General features: G+C 41.2%; 1 protein-coding gene across 6 annotated transcripts in view; it reads right to left on the bottom strand.

Annotated features, from left to right (window-relative positions):
* LOC138061431 (uncharacterized) overlaps window positions 1–20,298 on the bottom strand; it is a 345,010-nt gene that overhangs the window by 31,581 nt on the left and 293,131 nt on the right. For 3 of the 6 annotated variants that reach the window (XR_011135180.1, XR_011135181.1, XR_011135182.1), the window contains one exon: window positions 13,942–14,522. The exons of the other annotated variants lie outside the window; for them this stretch is intronic. The gene's annotated coding sequence lies outside the window, so the exon portion shown is untranslated. Of the gene's footprint in view, window positions 1–13,941; window positions 14,523–20,298 lie in introns of those variants that run through there. 6 annotated transcript variants of the gene reach the window in all.

The following is a 20,298-nucleotide window of genomic DNA, read 5'->3' as shown; positions in this document are numbered from 1 at the left end:
GTTTTCCAGTCATGGAAATGCATTGAATTTAATTTGGCAGCATCCTGATGTTGGCCTGTTGCTCTGGGATGAAAATTTCCCCAGCAAGCTTTACAGTAAAGGAACTGCAGGACATGATATGATAGTTTGGGCTTTGTTATGCACTGTTTTGAACAGACACCATAGGTCAACAAGCATTTTAAGTTTAATGAATGTGTTGCATTTTATTATTTCTGAGATAGCAGGTTAAGTGCATGGAAACTCAGCTAGCATCAAGATGCATTATAAAAATACATGAGTATACTTCCTTTGGTGTGTGTGCCTGTTTTGTACAGGTTTCCGTCAAAAGGGTCACCTCTGGGGCTCGTCTTGGCAGCTTCTGCCGCGCAGGGGAGGGAAAGCGAGGTACATCGTCAAGCAAAGAAGGGAATGTTTATTTGTCTAGGAGTTGTGTCTACCTTTAAGCAGTTTCCCTTGAAAAGGAAAACCAAACTTCAAATATAACCTTCCTGTTGGCTTGAAAGGGGGACGATGGTCTGTGTGGGTTAAACCCAAGAGGTTTAACATGCAAGAAAGGGCTATACTATATCATGTGGCTGCCTGCAACACTACTGAACTAGACTAGACTTACTGACTCAGGTGAGCTTTTCCAGGCTTATGTCCCCATTTTCCTAAAAGGCTGCTCAATATTGCCTGCTAATACCAAAAAAGTCAACATGTAACACGCAAAAAATTTCCCAGAATTAGCTCTTAAAAGCCAAACCAAAAAAGTTCAGTTATTTGGGGATGTTTTATGTCATTTCTTATACCTACAGGCTAATGGGATATCAAATCTGGTGGCTGCTCATCACCCAGCAGAAGCCAGGTTAAGGTTGGTAACTCCGCAAGCAGCTCGCGTAAGCTTTTACCGCCATTACTCAGTAGTTCAGGAACAGCGTTTATTCCCAGCTTGAAACAGCAGCTTTCATAATGTCTTTGATTAACTCATCTATGTAGGGCAAATTGCACGTAGAGAAGGGGCGCAACGCAGAAGGTGCACGCAGCGCGGAGAGGAAAACAGCTTGTTTCAGGTAAACGCGACCGCGTAACAGCAACGTTTACTGTTACAACGCAAGCAGCCAAGACCAAATTGCACTGGTGTGCACCTGCAGATCATCCAGCCACAACATCACGCAGCCGGCGGGCGCAGTCCCAGCAACACCTTCCCGTACGCGTTTTCCTGGACCCCCCTGTGCGCGGCGCCGACCGCCCGAGCAGCGGCCGCGCGCCCCCATCAGCTTGGTCGCCCGGCACGCACAGGAACTGCCAAACAGGTGACGGCACCCCATGACTTCCCCCACATTCACAGCGAGAAACGCTTGATCATCGCAGTGCACGGGCACTTCTCAGCGGGAAGAAGAGCTAAGTTTGTATTTCCTGCGCGTGCACGGCCCGTAATACGTTTACTGCGCTGCCCTTCCTTCCTTCCCTGCTTCTCCCCTTGCGGGAGCAGCCCTGCCCCGACTGGGGACGCGCGTCCCCCACCCCAGACAAGCGGCCAGCGCAGCGTTTCGCGCTGCCGAGGCGGCCTCCTGCCACAACGCCGTCAGGGGACTTCCTCGCCCTCAAACCCGTCAAGGGAAACGGATAATCATGGAAACAGTCGCGTCAATGCCTTTGCCCCAGGCGGAAGAAGTCACAGCAGCGAAGCAACGTAGCCCTTCCCCTCCCTCCCCCGGGGGGAGCAGGAACCGTCCGAGGGTCTCTAATCTAGGTATTTTCACTCTGTTTGACAATGCAGCTGGAAAAATTGTGTGAAAGCAGTTCCCTGAAGGGTCTCTAGCGTACGCGCCATTTCTGTCAAAATCAGTTATTGTTTACGCTCGCTGAATCGCCTGCCTCAGACGCTCCACGCAAGATGCATTTGGGTTGCAAAGCAAAGTAACGCACACTGTGCGCCGTCACACTAACAGCAGCGCTTACTTGGATCACAGTAGCCACTTTAAAGGGTTTTAGTGACGGGTAAAAGGTCATATTTGTGCCGTGACTTCAAGAAAGTCACTTCTGTGAGTAATTTCTCCTTCAGTGGTGGTTAAAATCAAAGGATCTTCTCCTGAAATCCAAACTGTTTTCTAGTTTTTCAAGGGACTGGGCCTAGCAAAGGAGCGGACGCGGCGAGCGCGGCCGCCGGCGAGCTGCAGCCCGGCACCCACGGCAGCAGCCCCGGCTCAGGCGACGCCAGCCGGGCGGCCCGCAGGGGCCCGACGCCGACTCCACAAACGCTGGCGCTGCCGCGAGGGGCCTGCCCGAGGCGCCCGCGGCAAAACGCGAGGCAAAGGAGACGTCCCCAGCTCCTTTTCCCGGCCCCCCTCCAGCCGTCTCACGCTCAAGCTCCCACCTCAGCCGGGCTGCGGCGACCAGCAGCAGCGCCCGGCGCCTGCTCTCCCGCAGCACCGCGAGTCATCGCCCAGCGCTCGCTCACCGGCTCACATCCGGCTCCGCCACCTTCCTCTTGAGGCCCTCAGAGGCTCCAGCCACCGAGGACAGGGATAGAGGGATGCCTCCAGGTCCCGCGCCAAAGCCCTGCTGCTGGGCCAGGGAGAAGGGGGGATCGGCGAGGGGATGTCCTGCAGGAAGGGTGCACAGCTGACCTCAGTTCAGGTGCAGAGAGGGAGAGCCACCTACCCGAATCCTCTTGCAGACCTAATGCAGGTGGCATTAACTCAGCGGAATAATAACCTGTTTTTTCCCCTGTCTTACATTAGCCATAATTTGTAACGCCAAAATGCAAAGCATTTTGTAGCACGACTTTTAACAGTACCTTCACTTTAAGAGAATATATTCTCTTAAAATAGTCTCTCTTAATATTCTAACAGTTAGTTTGTTAGAACAAACTAACTGTTTGTTCTGCTAGAAAAGTGCAGTCGGTACTGGATGTACAACAGTACAGTAATTTCCCATGGAAAGAAACATCAGATAATTTTCTTCCTACGTATCACAGCTTTTCACTTAATAGAGCTGTTTTTCAGATAATAGCTTTGGTAATGGTACTAGGAGAAATGCTCATTGGGAAGCTCAAACCAGCTAAACTCTAGCTTCTTTACTGATATGAAATTCAGCACCTGGGTACTGTATTTGGTGCAACTTTGTACTCCTCAAGCTGAGCAAGTATGGGCTTACAGGCTCAGTTCAAGTAAAAAAAAAAAAAAAGCTATACAAGATGCGTAATGCAAAAGTGGGCTGCAGTCTTATTCTTGGTTTGGGCCATGGACCACAACCCTTAATTCTCTGTGTTTCTATGCAACTTATGTCTAATGTACACACATATACACACTTCTTCAAACTCTCCCTTATTGCCAGTACAGTAGGAGCTTGACCTCGTGTTGGTCAAGAAACGTCTCTATCTGCCTCTTTCTGGCAGTGCTGTGGTCTGTGGCTATTGCAGTCAAACAGTGAAGCCCGGGGTCCGGGCGAGCAGACCCATGGAGGGCAGGAGCTCCCTTCGTATCACTGCCCCGCGACCGGGCACGCCTCTGGTGTTCACCAGCCCACGCCGGGGTCATGTCGTGGGTCATTTTTCAGGGGAGAGGAGTGAACAGAATAAACAGTGAAGTGAGAATATAACTCCCATTAAAATGCATAACTCTGCATGAAACCTAGCAACTAGCCCAGAGTGCACATCACTAGCTTTATGATTTGATCAGATGTGTGGCCCTACTACAGAAACTGTGTGATCCACAGGTTCTGAGGAGTTGGAGTACACATTAAGCCACCAGCTTTGGAGGAACAGATCTGCCTGGTGCTTTAAATGGGGGAGGGAAGGCCAAAAGAAGTAATATTTAATGTTCGGTTAAATAAGGTATTCCTATAAACCGCAACAGAGACCATCACCCACTGACATTGCCAAAAACTCGCTTACTCCTTCCAGTTTTTCATGCCAGCAAGAAATAAAATTCTTATACACAATAGCAATGATACTAAAGCACAATAACGCGTCCTCTGTTTAACTGAGACCTATCTGCTCCTGTCTGAATAAGACACAAGCATGCTGTCATCAACGTCATATCCTTCTAAAGCTATTTTATTTCCATCATTGATATATTCTCAGCCTAATAAAGTTCTCCTCCCCACTGCTGACTCCGGATGAGTTGAAGAGTATGTAAAGTTTGTAAGCCGGGTCTCTCATGTCAGTAAAGTTGCAAGACATGCTAAGCCACAGTTGTTTAAGCAACCCTCAAGGATGAGTGCTGCTGAAGACCTAGTAGCTCTATAGTTTGAGAACTAGGAAGTTTTGCAGCAAGAAAAGCTGAAACGTGCTGTGTGTTTCATGTTACTTCTGTGTTCCTCATAGCCATATTAACTACTGTGCTTAAGTCTGCATAAAATTTCTCCAGAGCATGAGGGCTGGACCAGGGTTATGGTCCCTTGTTCTAATTGCAGTTAATTCCTGGTTTTGAGCAATTTGAAACCTAAATTTCTAATCTGACCATTATTAGCAAATAACTTTTTTATAAATCCTGATCGTATCTGCAGTTTGAACTGGATTTTTAGTTCATGACTTTTTAAAATAGGCATTTTTAACTCCCCTCCTCTCCCCCAATTCTAGATATCTCATTTATTTGACCATTAGATTCATTTTCAAAGTACGTAACTGTGACTAGGCACCTCTCATAATATCTTAAGAACTTTACTGACCTGCTATATTGGCCACTTGTGTAATTCCTCCCAAAGCTCTTGTATGTCACTTAACTAGTATTGTCCATTCAAAGGAAGCTGGAGCAGATGTCACGGAAACTACAGGCATTTATTTCCTGCATAGCCCACATGGACTTCTGTTATTGAAATATTAATTTGGGGACTAGCATAGGGAAGAGCACTGTACTAACACTGCTTCTACCTTCTGCTTTTTGTTCCTACAGATGGTGTTGTTTATACAACAAAATTAATTACAAGTCAAACTGTATTTGTCTAGGATGTGCGACACAGCTGGTCTCTGTTTATGGTAATCAAATTATTCACAGGTCTTGTTCCCTCTTCATTCTTTCAAGTTGGTTACTTCCCTTCCTCCCTTCCCTTCCCTATATATACCTCTTCAGTTTATTTAACTCCTTCTCAGGCATTTCTCACCAATACATGCACCAGATACTGTAAATGGTCATTTTACCCTTTTCCTTTTTTACCCTTTTCCTTTAACATTCACATCTGCCACGTTCATCTGACATTGCTCTGCCAGGTTGGGAAAACTGAGGTTATGTGATAAAAAGTATGAACCTGAGCCTACCTATGAAGCCCAGGTGGTAAGTGGCCTATTTGTAAACATTCATTTACAGAAATCACTACTTGGCCGATAGCTTTCAGAAAACATCCTCTTGATATGCCAAGAAGGCTCTTTGAAGTAGATCCTGAAGTGCTGTGAATTGGCTTCAATTAAGTTAGGATGACTTACACCAGCTGAGGGTCTGTCCCTAGCTAACATCTCTATCAACTAATAACTAATTCTGCATTCCTGTCAAGGGGCTTTGATCCAGGTCCCTGATTCCTCTTGCTGTTTTTCAGGTGAGGAGTGGATAGTTCAGCTGCCAAGAGAAGGCAGGAGCTGTTTTGGCCCTTCTGCTGCCTTCTGTACTAGCTCTCGGTATTTTCTGAGCTGGCTGAACTCCTTCTGTCAGTGCCTTACTTGGTTTTACATTTTGAATTGGGTGTAGGATGGATGTCGGGCCTCAGAAGGTATCAGTTTCTATGGAATGTATTTTTCCCATGCAGACAGATCCAGGGCACAAACTTATTTTCCACTGGTTTGAATTTATTCAAAGTGTTCCAAGGTGGAATTCTCCAACAATAATTTATATTGCAAAAAAAATACTTTGCCCTGGAAATTCACCATATTTTTTGGCCAAAACAGGGTCATAACTGTAGAAACGTGTCTGCATCTAGGGATGCCTCCCTCAGTTGCCGAGCCATTTCTCTTACAGATGAGTCACTTCCCTCAAATCTTTTCTTGGGGGCTATAAAAGGGGCTTGAGCAAGGAAACTGAATCCCCAAATGAAGGTGATTTTCCCCTTTATCGTTCAAAACTGCAGCAGGTGTGGCCTCGTTTGGGCCCTCCTTTACATCTGTAAATTGAATCAGGCTCTGCTTGGAGTGTTTCTCACAGCTGCTCTTAGGCTTAATTTCTCTCTCTCTGCTACCTGAGTCTGCAAGGGCACAGCAAAGGCAGGAGTTATCTGAAGGAGAAAACCATTGATTTTGACCTGAGATTCATGACATCCTGATTTACCCTGCCCCACATATGCAAAGCTGTAATTTGCTGTATTTTTGCCCAAGTCACAGAACATACTCAAACAACAGCGAGAACACAGGGGCTGCTCCCCAGGTCTGGCTTGCTTTAACAGCAGGTCAGCGGTCTCCATGGCAACCCAAACTGGAAGCAGCACTTAAAATTGATCTTCTTATTAATAATTTCATTAGCATTCTAGAGAATAAAAAGGCCCCTTATTGAAGGCCCAGGGAGCCTCTGACATAAGCTACAAGAAAAGCACCTTTTAATTACCAACTTGCCCCAGGCCAGCAATACTCCACATCCTACCACCAGCTGGACTGAGTTGCCTCCAATTGGTAGTAGAGAACTTGACTTTCCTGATCTTGCACTCATCCTCTAGGTCTGCTCTGTGGGCCCCAAACTAAGGTATTAAGATTACTTGCTCTAGAAGCATAACAATAAGCATGACAAAAATGCCCTGATGGATATGCAGGATGATGAATGCAGTCAAATCCGTGGCATCTCAATCAGAAGTTCTCTCACTTCTCTTTAGCAATCCAGCAGGTATCAGGAGATTTAATATCAGAACAGTGAACTGTGCTACAACCTGTGTGAGGTACTCTCTTGACCAGTTTTGTGCACAGAGTTTACTTGTTGTTTATTATTATTATTAATACAAATAATAATGTTTCAGAGGGCAGTATTTAGGAGCCAGCAAGAAACACGGCTGCATAAATACAAAGTAATAGCCAGGCTTCTCCAAAAAGCTGGTAAGTAGGATGAAAACAAAAGTGCATCATGCAAATGAACAATAACCGTTAAGAGCCTTCTTTTGTGATATAGCCTTCCCTGAGTTTACTTGCTGTTCCTTGTGCTGGCAGCATGATTAGTACAAGGAGTTTCTGGGAAGGTCTCTGTAACCTATTTTTATTAATCACACACATTCATGTAACAGCAATGTCTAAAAGACACAATCAAAACCAGAAACCCATTGTACTGGTTGCTGTATGTCCTCTTGAACTTTTGGGGTCATTTCCCAAAAAAGCATATAGTCTAAAGAGATGTTTACACTGCACAATGTAATTCAGCTTGTGTGTGCTTGCTAAGCTCTGTGCCTGGGAAAGGGAACAGAGTAGAGCTGGGAAAGGTGATAGGAGGTCAGAGCAATCGCAGAAAGCCCTTTCTTCATCCATCCTGCCACTGTGTTAATGATATTGTTTGAAAGAGAGTTTTTTTAGGGGGAATAAGAAACAATCATTTTTAGGACTAACTAGTCCTAAAACTAACTAGTAAACTCAGTTCACAACATGACGAGAAGACTGACAACACGTAAGGTTCCAGTTTGTGTAATTATTACGCAATTATGAAGGAAAAAAAACCTTGGTCTTATTTCTCTTCTATCCTAACAGGACTAAAAATCTGCTACTAAACCTCTAACTCAGAAATTCCCTAATTTATAACCAGTGAGGAATGTCTCTGACTGAAGTTAAATCACCTGGGCTTGGGCTCAGTTTTACCCCTGAGTCTGGTTTCTTAGCAGAAAGTTATGTAGCCAATTATAAAAAAGAAAAGAGGGAAAGTGGAAAGCAGAGAAGAAACTGTTGCCCTGAAGGGGAAAGTGGCGATTTGGTTCTCCAAAAATTAGAGGGCGTATACAGACAGATATCTACTTTTTAAAGTCTGGTTTTCCTGCTTAATATTTTTGAGTTCTCTTTTCTCTGACTCCTTTTCCCAGCACCACCTTTGGTATAGAGTAGCCCTCTACATAGCCCTGTTAATACCAGGCTTGAAGAAAGATTTGAGCATCTTCTTTTGGAGGCTCTTCTTAAGTAGAGTCTTAAGCCAGGACCTGAAGCTTTGACTGCACAGTAAGATTTCAGGCCTGATTCAAAGCCAATGGAAGATGACAGAAAATTTTCACACTGACTGCAATAAGATTTGGAACAGGCCTTGACTCACACTGGTACCACTGAGAAAAGACCTCTCTAATTTTTAATAAGGAAGGGAAAGACAAAACACTAAAACAATCAGACAGAACAGTCAGAAATGAAGAAGAGGATAAAAAGCTTTTGTTTCTGCTTTTTCTATACAGTATGAATAGATTCCAACACTACTTTGAAACATCAAAATAATTCAGAACAAAAAAAATATTGAAAAATACTCCCACTATCTACTAGCATTATATTATTCAGTGTTCTTGGAAAAAGACAGTCCTGGTTTATGATCCAAATTACAGATAAGAGCTAGCAACAAGGCAAACAATAAAAAATGTTCTCTTATATAAAAAAGTGGAAGAAAAAACATGTGTTTGTTATCTTGCTCAGAGCAGCCCAGTTCTCTGTCAGAAAAGGTGGCGTTTACAATCAACCTTATGAGGAAAAGTAGATAAAAGAGAAAAAAAAACAGATGAAAGGTGGCTGAGGCAAAAAAGAATATTTTTTTCCCTCCCTTCTATCTGGAAGGCCAAACGGAGGGAAGCTGATGTTCTGCACTTGGCATATGTTTAATTTTATGGGAGCGTAGGTTTGCTAGAGGAACTAAGGAGGCTGCAGTCCTTGTCCCTCTCCCAACTACGAGTGCCTGGCAAAGCAGGCGTCCTTCGGATCCTGTGGTGCTGGAACTGACACACGCAGCCCAGCTCCACCGTCCAGGCCGCAGCTGCATCCCCCTCTCTTTTCACATATGTCTGAATCTAACCGAAGTTAAGATGCTAAAGCAGTGCAAAATAAAGACCTGCCTATTCTGGAATAAGAAATGGGCTTTGGTACCACATCAACAAGTTTCTCGCACATCTAACTTGTAGCACCTGCATATGTAAACTATGTAAAGTGCTTCATGTTAGGTATGTGCACGAACACTGCCGTTATTGAGGCTGTACATAAGACTAGTATCCTTCAGATAAAATGAAAACAGCCATATCTCTCACTGAAAGCTCCAACTGCATCAAAATGCTTATGCATTTATGTGCTTATGCATGATCTTGAACAGGATACTGCTACTTTTTCTATGTAAGTCATTCTGCTCAGGCCAACGAAGCCAACAGAAAGATGCCTGTTTATTTACTCATTTTCAAGTAGTTCAGCTAGCAGAGCCAGCCAGTTATAGATGCCTGTTACAGAAATACACCAAAGGGGCAAAAGTAGCCTTTTTCTTCTCCTCCAGATAATTAAATTCTACAAGATAAATGGATTGTAATAACCTATATGTCTAGTATTCCTGATAAACTTAACAACATTTTTTTTCTAATTTTCTGATTACTGACAGCTATAATATGATAGAATTTTCACTTCTTAGAACTTACCTTATAACAAACCCTTAGCAAGTATTTGTTGCTGCTGATACCCTTTTTCTTTACAGTTAAGAGGAGAACTAAGTACTTGCATCCAGCTGAACGTAAATGAGTCACAGATGTCATTGTCAGTCTGTCTAAGGAGTGATATGTGACTAGCCTCTCTCTGCCTCTCATTCAGGCAGAAATCATTAGAAAAGATTTAATCAAGAAAGAGTAATGAACCTGTTAGCAGACGGCCAGACAAATGAGAGAATCACTTGACTTCTGTTAAAAGATGCTAGATTTTTTAAATTAGACCTTACTTTTATATTAAGTTAATATAACCTCAGTTGTCAATTTCAGCTGAAATCCTGTTTCCAAATTGTAAGTCAGAGCACTGCTATTCTTTAGGTCTCTCTGTATGTAAATGCATGTATAAATGTGTATATTTAAGTTTGTAGATGTGAAAATCTGAGCTATTTTGGTCCTAATATCAGAAAAAATCTGATAATCTTAAAATCTACCTTGCCACAAATCATAAAAGCAGAAGAGCAATCCTGACTTTGAAATATCATGACGTCTATGGAAGCTACTAGTACTTAGGCAGCTGTAGCTTTTTCAGAGAAACCAATCTTAGGCTGAGAAACAACCAAAGCGAAACAAATCAAATAAGCAAAATACAGCAGTGCAGACTGGACAGTTACTACACACTCCTTGCTGACTTCTGGCAACATACATAGCACTCCTGGTCTGCCCTTACACTTGCCTCTCAGAAGTACCCTTTCTTATGAGTGAGCCCATTACTTGAGAGAAAACAGCTGATTTCAGGAGATAACTCCAATGAGGCTGCTAGTCCCTTTTCACTGAACACCTTTGAAGCAGAGGAGTGAGCCCAGCCTACCTGGGCTCCTGGGTACACAGTGTGGCATCAGCAGGAGTGACTAGTACAGGCACTGTGCCAGCACACTCCCAGGGAGATCTCTCTCCTGCAGGCAGGAGGTCCTACGCTTTTGGTACAGCTCATGCCTTGAGCAGAAAGGCCAGGTGGACCAAGCCATGCTGAACAATGCCAATAAAGCCTCTGAGATGCCAACTATTTTTCAGAGGAGCCTGGGAGAGACATCATAAAGCCCGTACCACATGAAGTGGGAATGTGGTCAGAAACTGGCCATTTATCCCTGCAATGAAAAGCCAGTATTTTATCTGAAAATTCACTCTGTTGCACATCACAGACTAGGCATGCACATAATACCAGGATAAAAAAAATCTTTCAGTGCTTATGTATCTTAATGCTACGTGGACCTAAGCACGTTCAGTACTCTTACAGTACTTTCTGTCTAGCTTTTGTGTTCTAATTAGGAAGCGTACTGGCCAATTAGGTATTCAGGAAGGAGCATTTGATATGTGAGTGAAGAATAAGTTGGCTGCTGTGAAATGCCAGTTAACTTACCCTCCCACTCCATTTGTTTTCAGGAAATGGAATGTAAAAAGATGTAAGCTTTGTTTGCTTCCACCTCATTACTATGTTAGCAGCTTATGCCTGGTGTAATTATTTCAGATCATCACAGAAAGTGAACACATAATTTTTTGTGGGAAAAAAAGAAACAGAAACTAAAAAATCCTTTTTAGAAACAATATCAACAATTTTGGAGTCAATTAAAATGCTGCAATGGAATGACAGAAGCTATTACATCCTAACTCATTTTTAATAGTCAGAGAAATGCAAGGATCCAATGCTGCCCTTGTAGAGCAATGTAGATTTAAAAAATAATAATTTTTATATGCGCATTTACATAGAATTAGAATCAGATACATGAGAACACTAAATAATGGCCCCTTCTAGGGAATTTGAAATCTACTGTGTTTCTTCTGCTGCATGGTGCATAGATTTCTGGAGATTTTGATGATACTACTCTTACAAGCACGCTGAGGTTATTGTATCTCACTGGAGAAATGCCCCAAACAATAAAATATATAAATAGATTTGCCTGCAAAAAAATCCTCCTAAACTTGACTAGAATTATTATCCTGCATTTGCCTCATTTTTAATTTTCTTGGAATTCTTCCCTTCCAGTTCAATAGAGAAAAGTGAAACAGGAAAAAAATAGGTTGCCATAGAGTGTCATAATTTAGACTGGCAGTTTCCAGTACTGGGATAGAAATATTTTGCACATAGAGAGGGTAAAGACATTTTGGATAAATATCTTAGCTGTGACACTACTCAAAGACCAGGAAAAAATATTAATAATATGCTAGAAATAATAAAAATAACAGAATACCATCCCATTTTAGTTGATAAGCCTTCAAATTTGAGGTTTAATGGAGTTTGGCACTTACCAAACTTTGCTTCAGATGAAAACTCAAACATTATTGTTAACCTCCATATATACTGTATTTAGATCAAGCACTTGAATGTTCTTGAAAAAATGAACATGCAGACAACTCACCTGAACCAAAGTTTATTGCTGAGTTCAAGTAAATCATGTGATAATCTTTTGTTCCTGTTATTCATCTCACTATACATTTCTGGTTCACTAGTCACCAGCAAGGAATCCAGAGCAAGTCATTATTATTAAAGTAAGACACCAATTTTGAGGATGTGCCATTTCACTTACGAAGAAAAGAAATACAAGGCTTTTGTACAGAAATGCAATTTCCAAATGGAAATGTATGGAGAGGAAGAACAACATTAGCAGAAAGCAAGCACAGATGCTGTGTTTTCAGAGTATTTCCATTGAAATGGAAATACATGAAATACATGAAAAGAATTTCTTCCTCTATCTCAATATTGTATTTTTGCATCTCCTGATGTGAATCTTATTCTAGTTTGGTGCCATGCTGATCCATCCACTCTCTAATGAATACATTAGGGACATTACCAGGCAATCAGGAAATTCTGAATTGAAAAAAAGGATCTCTGTTGCAGCAAGTTATTTATTCTCCGAACTGCAACTTCTTCCTCATGTTGCATTTTATCGTGAAGAAAATTATCCTTCAGGAACAAGGCCTTATCTTTTCAAGAAGAGTTACACAGCAGTCCATCACTTTAAATCATTTACACTATCTTGATGAATCTGTCCTGAGAACTATTCAAATGAAATGCTTCCAAGGGAAACATGAAGGGTATAGGTAAAAGGCAGGAATGAAGGACTGTGTTAAGAAGGTCATTCCTGCCTCTGTTCTCACCAGGCTCAGGGTGGACCAAAGAAAACTGAACATGTACTATCAGTCTGGCATAAATTTTCCTTTCAATGAACTGCACTGTTCCATATTCAACTGAATTCAGAAGGCTAATCTATCATTTCTGCTAATTTTTTAAAATGCAACAGATGTTTTCTATCAAAGTTAGGGCGCCTTGAATTGTCTCAGCCATGGCATGGGCAAGAAAGTACACATGGACATCACAGTAACCAAGTAAACCTGAGGTAGTAACGCATACTTTGGGCTGGATAATCCTGAATGGATGAAAATAGTTAAGAGGCGATAGAAGGAGATGGTATTCATAGCATCTTCTGCCTGGTCTGTTTATCTAAAAAATATCTTGTCTACACAGACATATTTCTAAACCATAATCCTTTTATTTGTCTGCATCTCTGAGCTGTCCTGGATCACAAATAATGCTAATTTCCACAGCAACTGTAATAATCCTAGTCTTCCTTCTGTATCCTTCAGAAAAGCATCTTAAAGCACGATAAATTCAATGCCTACCAAGAGCAAAATGGGGGTGAGAGCAAAAGCCATAGATGCCTGTCAAGATTGAGAAATATCGATACCAACAACCGTCGATGCATTGTGCTATCGATGCTTCTAAGTGGGTATGGAAATCAACACAAATGGTCAATGTCAATAGTCATCAGTGCCTCCCAAGACCAACATCAGCCCCACAATGAAAGGTACGCATGCCTGTCGGGAACTGGAGGTATCGGTGCCTATCGATAGTGTTTGATATTAATATTAATTGATGAATTGACTGCGTTGATGACTCTCTCATTGACTGCACTAGCAACAGCCCTGACCCTTGTTTACATTGCCAAAGGTCTTTCACAGAAGATTCTTTTTCTCTGTCTTGCAAAAGAGTTTAGTATAGAGTGTAGTATAAATTAATGGCTCAGGATCTTTTGCTAATAATGTACGAATATTAGCCCTGCCTGCCTCATCCTGCTGTAGTACAGGAACTTCCTACAGATACTTGTGCTTTTCTAATCAGATCCTGTCAAACAGCATGAGTCTTTTTTATTTCCAGGGTGGACTGGAAAAAAGCAACAACATCCAGACAAGATGTTATGAAGTGAATACACCGGACATCTGCCCGGTGTAGGACATTTTGAGGCAAAAAGCAAAGAGCTTATAGCTAAGAGCTGTAAAAACTTCAGAAGCACAGGTACCTAATATTGGTACAAAATCTGAGGGACTCAAATGTCTTCTGGAAAAGGATTTCCCTCTTCCCTCCCAGAACTGTTTGTCTTGTCACTGAGCTCGAGCTCTCCTACTGAGGGCGATTCATCCACAGACCAGATTTCTTCTCTCATAAAATACAAACTGTATAAATAAATGAACAAATAAGAACTGAACAAAACTGCCATGTTTAATGTTGTCTGCTTCTTACTATTGAGCCATTATTATTCATCTCTTATATCCATTTATTCTATTTTCACTCTCTAGCGTCCAGTTTTAAGATGCAAGTGTGCATTTTTTTTTCAAGAAGATTCAATCCTCCCCCTCTACTCAGTCCTGGTGAGGCCATACCTGGAGGACTGTTCCAGGGACTGTCCAGTTCTGGGCTCCCCAGTACAAGAGAGACATCGAGCTCCTGGAGAAAGTCCAACAAAGGGCTGTTAAGATGATTGGGGGACTGGCGCATCTCTCGTATGCAGAAAGGCTGAAAGAGCTGGGCCTGTTCAGCCTGCAGAAGAGAAGACTGAGGGGGTGGATCTGATCAATGTGTACAAGCATCTGAAGGGAGAGTGTCAAGAGGACGGGCCAGACTCTTCTCCGTGGTGCCTCTCATCGTATCGCTGGGCAACAGGCACAAACTGAAACACAGAAAATTCTGTATGAATATGAGGAAAAACTTCTTTACTGTGAGGGTGACTGAGCACTGGAACAGGTTGTCCAGAGAAGTTGTGGAATCTCCTTTCCTGGAGATATTCAAAAGCCATCTGGACACAATCCTGGGCAATGTGCTCTAGATGATCCTGCCTGAGCAGGGGGGTTGGACTAGATGATCTCCAGAGGTCTCTTCCAACCTCAACCATTCTAGGATCTTGTGATTTTTATTCTGTATATGCAGTGCATGCAGCACCAAACACTGACTTCTGATTACTGCCTTGAAGTGGTATTGTCATACTTCAATAAAAACAAGTGTAATAGTATGTTGAGAATAATCACAGAAAGTCATTAAGAGTTTATCTGTAGAAATAATACTGTTATTATTAGTTCATCCAAAATTTAATAGATCCCTTAATCTTCCCTGCAATCACCACTGCAGGTTAGGTGGCAAAAAAAGGACTGGGTAAAAACTTTATACTAACTTACATTTTTGAGACAAATTTATGGGCTTAATCCTCATGACAGTCTCATAAAATGCAATGTTGTCTGACATCTGAGGAACCTTCCTCAGGATCATGCACTTAAAACAGGAGAGCTGAGATTTGAGCCCAGGCATCTAGAAAGCCCGTTCTATAGCGCAGTCACAGAATAAGCTCAGCTTTACCTTGTTGAATGAATCTAGCTAAGCAGATTCCCAACGCCTGTTTGTCCAAATGGCCAATCTTTCCATATCCAGGAACATTTCTTGCCTGAACACATTTATGGATCTTCCCCCTGACAACACTGGAAGTTTTGAAGGGAAATTATGGCACCCATCTAACATATTAAAAGATATAGAAAGAATAAAATGGCTGGGTTAACATGTTTAGATCAATTCAGTTCTTTATTTTCCTAATAGGCTTTGAGCAATGAGTAGTTTTCAGTTAAAATTTTTACAGTGCTAGAGAAGCTAAATTCCAGATGTTTTATTAAAAGGCAACAGAACTGTTGTCAGTTCACATTAGCTGACAGACACTGTAAAGGAAGGCATCTATTTACTCACTCTAGATTTCAATTTGCATAAGATGTCAGGATTATTGTCAACATTTAAAAATCTGACTCAAGCAGAGAGAGAGACTTAACTAAAATACCCTTATCCAAACTCTGGCAAACTCAGAGAAAGACTAGAATAAACTCAACACCATCACTGAACAATACTGATCAAACCCACTTCAGCTTCATGTTATGAGTTTGAGTCTTAGATTTTAGTAGAGGACTATTTATGATCTACGTTTCCAATTAGCAGAATGGCTCAAAGTCTTAAGTGTAATATATTATGGTTACTCTCTCCCTTCTGGACTCCAAAAAGGCCTGAGAGGCCTACAGGAAGCAAAGTATTAGAATAGCAATGGGATTTCTCCAGCTCATTCAATAGGTTCATTCATTTGCAATTTCAGAAGGAGAAAATGTAAGGTATATTAACTTTCCATCTCTATTTTCAACAAAAGAAGGGGAAAAAAAGGACTAATTGCTATATTCCAAAACATAAGTATACTAAAATGCAAAAAAAAAAAAAAAAAGGGCAGGTGAAGATGCTTCTCACCCTGCAAAAACCTCTCTAATTAAAGCAGGAGTCTCCAAATAGCCATATGTTAACAGAACAATCTAAAATCTATTTATTACTAAGGCAAAGAGCAGGCAGCTCTCACACTGCCTCACATTTTTGCTTGAGATCCTTCTCCTCGGTAGACATGAGTAATCAAAACTATAATTAACAACATGCTAAGCTGGAGTACTTGCTGGCTTTGACTCTCAACTTCTGAAAGCAGGGCAGTTAAGGCTGGAACACAACATGTAGCATAGAGCATGATCTCCTATTCTCAAGCTGCAAGCTTCTCTATGTTGTAGTCAGAAGAACAGTAAGGACTAGAGTCTTCATGCTTTTGATACAAGATATGAATGGGTTGTATTATCAGGAGGTGGCACTGGATGGTGTCAGGAGCCCAGCCATCCCAGCCCACAGCAGAATGTTATCTTTTTGGTCTGGAGTATTTTTCTGCAGGTAGTTTTCCGCAATTATATCCACATTTCAGGGAATATAAAAGCAGTGACTCATTCTTCATTTACAGAAGGATAAAAGCATTTGATCACTATCTCCATAGACTCATTTGACAATATTCAATAAGTAGCATGGTCACTTCTGCAGTTTTTGTTTAAACTGAATTCAAGACTAACCTATGTAGGCACTTTATAATACACCACTGAGTACTTAGCTGTATCTTTAGGCAGCTATGTTCAATTTCTTTTCACGCTTTGCACTAAGCATCACAAATTCTAAAGGATTTGAACGGCTAAACCCCACTTTCATAAGTGACTAGGCAACTGGAACTCCATGCAGCAAAAGGCACTGAATACGCCTTAAAGTTTAACTCACATAGGCACAGACATAAAAACATATTTAACTCCTCAAATGCAAATAGATACCTAGTAAAATGTTCAGCTGGACTATAGTCCAGCTTCTACTTTCCAAAGACGTTTCTGAAGATACAACTGTGAGGTTTTGGCCCCATGTCACTTTAAGGATGTGACTCGTAAATCAGCTTAGTAGCTTTCAAAAATGTTTCCTAATTTCAATTCTGTAAAATGGAGTTTATAATAATATTTGGGGGAGATTGCTTCTAACATACCAGGTGTTACTTATTTAAACTTAGTCTTTTAATGTATTATGTTTTTACATGGTTACACACAGGTAAAGGTAGGTACCAACAAAATTTGACTTCACTTTATCAGAGATTTTGGTGCGCTATTTATTTCGCATGTGGTTGCACTTGAATTTTAGTCTCTAAAACAACAATAGCTGAAATATTTTCAGTATTCTCCTCGCATCCTTGCAAAAGGAAAAGAAATCTCATTCAAGTCAAAATGGTTTTTATTTCCCATTGATCTTTATAATCAAAGTCTACAATAACTAATTTCCTAGATTAAACTAATAAATTGAGATCGCATCACTAGAATCCTGACTATTGCAAAAACAGGCACTAGGGGAGAGAGATTTACTGAGATGTAAAAAAAATCTCCATTTCAGCTACATTTTCATAGTTCCTTTGGTCAGGACAAGCTGACAGTTATCAGAATCCAAGATAAAGATATATGATATTTAGAAACGGTATCTAAGTCATTATTCCAGAGAATGAGCAGAGTAAGTGTGCTATCAATCCTGGGTTCTCAGGCCAACCTAGTTGCTGTCAGTAAATCAGTAATTATTTATGTAGCTTCTTTACACTGAGTAAAAGGATTCTAATTGTTTATTTCACAGGTGCTGTGCAGAGTAAATTCAGTAATTATTTTTTGCTAAAATACATTGTATAAGGGTACATTTACTTGGGGAGCTTCTGCTGTACTCTGTGTTTGGTGAAGTATTTTCAATGACAGCATTAGTTACCAACCAGCCCCTGTTAACATGAATTCATCTCCTGCTGGTATGAACGAGGCAAGACAGATATTTATAAAGCTGCTGGTATTTAGTATATCGTAAACCAGTAGTCATAGGTTTGACTTTAAATTAGAATGAAAATTATGCTTTAATTTGAGAGGTCAGAAGGTGACTTGGATTCATCCGTCGGTGAGAAAACCTTGGTAAACTTTCCTGATTTTTCCTTCCCCACTAGATCCTGCATCATTTGAACAAAGTCTCCCAAGCCCTCCAGTTCATTTTGCTTTCCTAGGAGAGGTGAGCACCCAGCCCGTGCAGCATCCCTGACCGATGCCATGCACTGTCACCAGCCTGCGCAGCCAGGGCACCAGCTGCAGCAGCGCTCATGAGCAAAAGGAGAGACAAGATGCCATTTAAGAGGTTCACTTCACAAGGACTCCATTTTGGGTTTTTTTCACCCCCTTTTTTTTGGCTTGTCCTCTCTTTCTCCTTGTTCATCTAATTTTTCATTAGTCTTTCTAATTAAGAACAGGTCACTGAGTAGCACAGCTCCTCAAGGACAATCTAACTACCTGAAGTGGATGTAGGGAGGTTACATTTAGACATGACAGTGTTTGGGCTTAATTGTTGTTATCTCTACTGTCCTGTTACAGCACTGCTGGCAACACTCTTGAAGCCAAATCCTCTTCTGGTTGAGAAATCTTCTCAAAATTTGGATCTGTTTTACCAAATTCTCAAGATGAACAAGCTGAGGCATGCCCTGGCATCTGGTGTGCAGCGTAAATGTGCCTAGGGTGATTTGGGGCCATCTAAAAGTTTGTGGTGTGCACCTTCCCAAGTGGCCTAGCAGATCACTGCAAATGTGGACAGTTTGGCTTCCAGCCATAGCCATAAGGCTTCTCCTTCCTTTTCTCCTCCAAGCCTGCTCTTAACTCATCTATTTTCAGATTCCCTAGGTGATACGCTGTCTTTCTGGGTCAGAAATGCCTGGTTTTCTGTTCTGAGATAACCAAAGTCCACTGAATACCTAATGTATTATGAATAAGGTTTTGAACTCAACCCAGAAATGAATAGAGAGCCCAAGCAGTACATGAACTCCTGCAATATGGTTACACAGCTTCTCTTTTCTCTGTAGCAAAAGGCTTCAGTGATGTTATAGGTTCACACACACACACACATATATATGTGTGTGTGTATATATATATGTATGTATATATATACGCACATATACATACACACACACACACACATTTAATCTCTTACGGAATGAAGTGAGGCAACTTAATCTGTAGGTGATGAAAGTGTGGTATCACTGTGACAAAACAGTCACAACGCCACCTCCACGCTGAAGTTGGGTGAAAATACCTCTTGGCAAAGTTGAAATCTCAGGACATATTTCAACACAGCTAATTTTTTTTTTCTAGGAAATTAGTATACATACAGTAAAATTGTTTTGTAAATTTAACTGTAGCAGTTACCATCATCTACTTTTGTGGCTGCAATGTCTTGGCCAAGATTGTAGCCAGTTCCAACTGGCATGGGTGGATTTTCTTGTCTCTACTGACTTGCTACCAGCAGCAGTCAGAACAATCTTGAAGAATCTGTTAATCTGACAAGCTTTCTGTGTATAGGATAAAAATCTCTTGAATAGTATAAGAATGAATTGTCTAAACCATTCACAGGTTTTCATATTAGGGACCTTTATGCAACCCAGAGTGTCAAAAATAGTGAGAAATTCAGCAGGATTATATCTATGTATGTATAATTTAACGTTCCATGGCACTGAAAGGAACTTCTACACCTATAAATTTGAGCAGATATAAGAAATGAGGAAAACTCAAGAATGGCAAAGGCTGAAGGCAATGAAAACAGGAATGACTTTTTTAGCTAGGTGAATTAGGTCAAGAAACCATAACAAGAATTTGTAAAAGAAGCTGCAATAATGCAGACAGCCAAGAATAACGTTTGCTTGAAACCCCAATTTTAGATCCTATTTCATAGAAAAGGAGATAAAATCAGAAATTTGAACATGCTCAAATCACTGTCTTTGCTGAAGGAGGCAAAAAAAGCTGTACTGTTATTGCTTACACACATATTCTCAGGTACTTAACATATATATATCATGGAGAATGGCAGCAGTTGTACTACAGGTATGTGTAAGAGAAACATTGACCTGACTCCTATCCTGCTCCTGATTTTTTTTTTTTGGTCAAAAAACCCCAAAAAACAAATACCAAAAACCACACACTACTATTTCACAAGTATAGTGAACACCCATAGAGAAATAGCTGTAAGAAGTACAACACACTGAGGCTTCAAATATGTGGACAAGCCTTCTTATTCTTAGC

The sequence above is a fragment of the Struthio camelus genome, chromosome 17, assembly GCF_040807025.1.
Source record: "Struthio camelus isolate bStrCam1 chromosome 17, bStrCam1.hap1, whole genome shotgun sequence".
Lineage (NCBI taxonomy): Eukaryota > Metazoa > Chordata > Aves > Struthioniformes > Struthionidae > Struthio > Struthio camelus.
Note: the sequence above shows the minus strand (reverse complement) of the source record. Positions and strands in the feature narration are given on the sequence as shown.